The sequence below is a fragment of the Sceloporus undulatus genome, chromosome 9 (genome assembly GCF_019175285.1).
Source record: "Sceloporus undulatus isolate JIND9_A2432 ecotype Alabama chromosome 9, SceUnd_v1.1, whole genome shotgun sequence".
Taxonomy (NCBI): Eukaryota; Metazoa; Chordata; class Lepidosauria; order Squamata; family Phrynosomatidae; genus Sceloporus; species Sceloporus undulatus.
Window position 1 is genome coordinate 32,632,904 of NC_056530.1, and position 5,433 is coordinate 32,638,336.

The following is a 5,433-nucleotide window of genomic DNA, read 5'->3' on the forward strand; positions in this document are numbered from 1 at the left end:
TAATAATAATAATAATAATAATAATAATAATAATAATAATAATAATAATAATAATATTGTATCACATACAAAGGGCCTTGGTATCTGCTGGTGTTTGGTTCCAGGAGACCCCCCCTCCCCCCCAAACATGGATCCCAAAATCCATGGATGCTCAAGTCCCATTATATGCAATGGCATAGTAATAGCGTCCTTTATATAAAATGGCAATATCGATGTTTGCCTTTTGGAATTTATGTATTTTTAAAATATTTTCAAGCCATGGATGTTTGAATCTGTGAATATGGAGGGCCAACTGAACATAGCTTGAAAATATTACGTTTGGACTAGATCTAACTTGCCAACTTATGTACTACTATCAAGAGTTCAGTCGAACGGGGGACTCAACAAGTCATAATCTTGGAGCCCATAATCCACAGCCAATCATGGTCAAAGCAGCTTCCCATGGAACCAACCCCTAACCCACAGCCTTAGGATTTCTTGTTTTAAAATTCAAGTTTTCTAGTCCAAGATTGAGAGAGATGGTGTGGCAGAGTGGTTTGAGCGTTGGACGATGACTCTGGAGACCAGGGTTCGAATCCCAGCTTGGCCATGCAAATCCAGTGGGTGACCCAGGGTAAGTTACACTCTCTCAGCCTCAGAGGAAGGCATGGACAAACCCCCCTGAAGAAACTTTGCCGAGAAAAGCACATGAGCGGTTTACTTTAGGGTCGCCATAAGCCGGAAACGACTTGAAAGCATGCAAGAACAAACAACAAAGTCCAAGAGAGCAAACATTCCTTTCCGTGTTCCTGTAAATCAAGAACTACCTCCTCCACGAGGAGAAAGAACACATTCCAGATCCAAATGCTCAGGCATTTGTACCACATAAGCACCCTACTTCCCCTCCTAAAAAGAAGATCACAGTCCCAAAGTCACTACAACTGAGCCATTTTGCAATCCTCTCTGCTGCAACTCCTATCCAAGTGACCTATCTCTCAGGGGCAAAGTGACCAGATGTCCTCCTTCTCCCAGGACATGCCCTGCATTTCAACCTTATGTCCAGGAGGAATTCCAAAATGTCCTCCACTTTGAGCAGGACTAAAAAAGCATGCATTTACCTTTCTATGAGTGTTTTGTAGTTTTTATATGTTGTAATGACCCTTCATTTTTTTTCACTCAAAATGTCCTACATTTTGCTGTACCTTGTCCTCCTTTAGGACATCTGGTCACACCAGCAGAGCGATGACCAGAGGTCCTCCTTTTCACCCTTCTGTCCAGGAGGCGTTCCGAAATGTCCTCCATTTTGAGCAGAACTAAGAAGCAGGAATATATCTTTGAATTTTCAGCTTTCATTGGGCTACTATGTCCTACATATTTTCTGGAATGTCCTACATTTTGCAGTGCCTGATCCTCCTTTGTGGTGAGGACTTCTGGTCAGGAGGAATGGGTTGTCTATTCCTGCATGGATTAGGGACTTGACTAAATAAACTTTGAGGACTCTTTCCAACTCAATGGTTGCAGGACTTTACTCCATGTGGCCAGGCTTACTCAAAGGCCAGACCTACCTTTTTGTATTCAGACAGGCTTTTAAAACAGAAAGTTCTTTCAAGAACAGAGTGGGCTGTTATAGTTTTAAAATGTACTCTTTTAAAGAGCACACTTTCATCTTTTTAAACTATATTTTATTCTTTTCACAAAGGGATCTTGCTTTAACGGTGTAATAATTTAATTCTATTTTAATGCTTCACTTTTGTATGTTTTTAATTGAAAGCTTTGGGGGGGGAGCAGGATAAAAATAAATATATGTATACATGTGTGTGTGTGTGTACATAAATATACATAGTAGTGGTGGTAGTAGTATATTTATTTGTATCCTGCTTCCCCCAGCTTACAATTAAAACATACAAAAGTAATGCATTAAAATAGAATTAAATTATTACACCGTTAAAGCAAGATCCCTTTGTGAAAAGAATAAAATACAGCTTAAAAAGATGAAAGTGTAGGGTTTAAAAGGCTGTGCTTTAAAACAGCACAGTGGGAAAAGCATGGGATTCTTAAATTTTGTGATTTTGTATCTTCTTTTGTCTATGACCATAAATAAATTCCCTTCCTACTACCACCACCACCAATAATAATAATAATAATAATAATAATGATACTAGTAATAATACAAGGAAAGGAGGAATATACAGCATGTATTTTTTGAACATGAAAACCAAGCAATAATACAAGTAAACTTAAGTGTTGCACTATATGAAAAAATGTCCTCTAAAACTAATTCTTTAGGGAGAATATTAGCACTTAGTAATGTGTCTTCAATTTGGATTTCATTTCAAAGTAGGTAGCATCTTTTTTTTTTTAATGGAAAGTACTGTAGCTGGAAATGAATTGGTTTTAATCATTCTGGAAACAGATACTGTATCCTGAAATGGCAGACAACAGGCTGCTTCAAAGTCTGATGTCCAGGTTGGGCATAACAAAATGGCAAGTGCAAAACTTACTGCTCAGGGGTTGCTCTTCTCTGGCTGCTCTGATCCGGAGCTGCTCTGCTTTCGCTGGGCTTCTCTGCTTGCAATCCGGTTCGACTGGAGCAAGTCACCGGCCGGCAGCCCTAGCAAAGCAGCTGCCTCCTCCCCATCCAGCCCTTCAGAGGCAGCTTAAGGTGGAGCTAGGAACACCCCCCCCCCTTCTCAGCTTGCTTTAGCCTGCTAATGAAGTCCTTTCAATCTGCATCTGCACTGTGGAGATAATCCGGTTTGAGACCGCTTGAACTGCCATGGCTCTATGCTGTGCAATTCTGGGAATATACAGAATATTAACAGAATATACAGAGGAGGGAAAATAAACAAGATGAACTCGAACCCCTAACACAGGTCCAAAAAAACACATAATCCGGTTTGAGACCGCTTGGACTGCCGTGGCTCCCTGCTCTGCAATTCTGGGAACTGGTGGTGGTGCCACGCTTGCTAATATTAGCTTTCAAGGGTAGCTGTGTTGGCCATTTAACAAATGCAAACAAAAATCCACCAGTGATACCTTTCTTGGCCAACCAAAACGCACAATATACTTGTTGCAAGCTTTCGAAGCTCCATGGGCTTCTTCATCAGGCAAGATGTTATAAACCAAACAGGAAGGGAAGAAAAACAATTTGAGATGTTAGTTTGATGCCTGCAAGTATATTGTGCATTTCGGTTGGCCAATAAAGCTATCACTGGTGGACTTTTGTTTGTACAGTAAGCCCTCTTAATCCACGGATTTTTTATCCACGGATTCAAGCATCCACAGCTTGAAAATACTTTAAAAATATGCAAATTTCCATAGGCAAACCTTCATTTTGCCCTTTTATGCGAGGGGCACCATTTTACTGCATCATATTGATATACAGTGGACCCCTGTTATCCACTGGGGTTTGGTTCCAAGATCCCTTGTGGATAACAAAATCTGTGGCTGCTCAAGTCCCAATAAATATAATGGCATAGCAAAATGGTGTCCCTGATACAAAACGGAAAACCAAGGTTTGATATTTGAAATTTATACTTTTTTAAAATATTTGCAAACCGTGGATGCTTGAATCCGTCTATAAAAAAAATCTGCGTATAAGAAGGGCCCACTGTATTGATATATTACACCTCGGAGCAGCTGCCAGGAACATTTTTGCTAAAAGTGTAAAAAACCTGAACAGGAGGCTTTTTACTGTATGATGTTGGGAAGGGAGACAGTATTCCTGAAGGCAGGAGTCCCATTAAGTCTTTCTTTGAGCTGTGTGCCCAAAGGGATTCATACAAGGATACCATATAAATTAAATACAGGATGAACTACAATGGAAACAAAAACAGACAGCTGCGACTAAAGTTATAAGCAACGTTTAAAAGTGGGGCCACGACTGAAAAGGCTCTGACTCTCTTGCCCAAAAGATCTCTCTACAGACTGACTCTACAGACTAACACGGCTATATCTTTGAATTCTCTTGTCCATTAACCTAATACATCTTACTTCTGGGAGGCCTTCAGACCTTCGGCCAAGTTAACAGATACATCCACTCAGAATGGAGTCTACTCATTGTGTAAGCTGCTATCGTGCCATGTTCCTATTCAGCTTTAACCTCACTTCACCTGAACATAAAAGCCTTGGACACGTTTCATTTTCTTTGTAGCCTCCAACCCATTAAGTCATGTTGGTTCCTTGCTATTTCATCTCTTTGATATAATTATGCTCAAAAAGGCGTGCTGCTTGCGCAAGGGCCCTGTAGCAATGTTTATGGGGAGATCAAAGGTAGACGCCACCCGCCTCGGACAATTGCAAGAAGTGGTTGATTGTTCTCCGGCCTTAAATAAGTCACTTTGGGAGCAGTAAACAATGCGTCTTTTGTGGGGTGGGCACTTGGCATCAAATCCTACAGAACATGAACTCAATCTAAGTATGTCAGAATAAGGTGTGCAGTCCTGAAATGGTAAAGCAAACTGTACCACCTAAAATGGGTTGCTGTTTTTTAAACATAAAATGTTAAATCCAGTTGGGCAGTAAAAGATAAGAACATCATACCCACCGTACAATAAAACATACACAAAAACATTTGCAAGCTTTTGAGATCTACAGATCTCTTTTGTCGGGTTAAATGTTGGGGGAGAGGGAAAGAGGAGTAGGAAAAAAGAGAGGCATTTGATGCTGAAGCTATGAAGTCTATATGGACAGAATGTTAAAACTGAATAGAGGAAGAATTGAATTAAATGATTTAGGTTCTGCAAAATGCCATACAGGTTTCGGATATTGAAAGAAACAAAAACATCATCAGCGATTCATTCATTTCCTTTACATGTAAAATGGAGTAGGTACTTAAATCTGTGAAATACCCCACAAGCAGAAAACTAGAACAGGAGAGAGGGGTCTAGAACTTATTCCAATGGTGTGATAGTTTTCTATTGCAGGGAAAAATTTGGGAGTTGGTTAGTTGGTTGGTTTTTAACATACAAGGGTATTCTAAACATGATCCTTTGTCTGCAATCTAGTTTTTACTGCCTCTCATCACTCTGCTCTAAGTCCAGATTCAGCCATGAGACTCGGTGGATAGCCTTTGCTAAGGCTGAATCCACACCAGCAAAATAATCCAGCTGCAGCATACAACACTCTTCCCAGGTTTCACTCCATTTATGCTTCACTAACTGGTAATAAATCGGACTCATAGAATCGTAGAGTTGGAAGATATCCAGAGGTCATCAATTCCAACCCCATTCTGCCATGCAGGAACTCACAATCAAAGCATCCCTGACAGATGGCCATCTAGCCTCTGTTTAAAGACCTCCAGGAAGGAGACTCCACCATTATCCAAAGGAGTGTGTTCCAGTGTTGAACAGCTCTTACTGTCAGGAGGTTCCTCCTAATGTTGAGGTGGAATCTCTTTTCCTGCACTTTGCATCCATTGCTCCGGGTCCTAGTCTCTGGAGCAGCAGAAAAAAA

At 40.6% G+C, this 5,433-nt stretch overlaps 1 protein-coding gene across 2 annotated transcripts in view; it reads right to left on the reverse strand.

Moving 5' to 3' along the window:
- Nucleotides 1–5,433, reverse strand: part of SLC3A2 (solute carrier family 3 member 2) — a 39,931-nt gene that overhangs the window by 17,025 nt on the left and 17,473 nt on the right. Inside the window, exon 1 of one of the 2 annotated variants that reach the window (XM_042440718.1) lies at nt 2,481–2,638. The exons of the other annotated variant lie outside the window; for it this stretch is intronic. The gene's annotated coding sequence lies outside the window, so the exon portion shown is untranslated. Of the gene's footprint in view, nt 1–2,480; nt 2,639–5,433 lie in introns of those variants that run through there. 2 annotated transcript variants of the gene reach the window in all.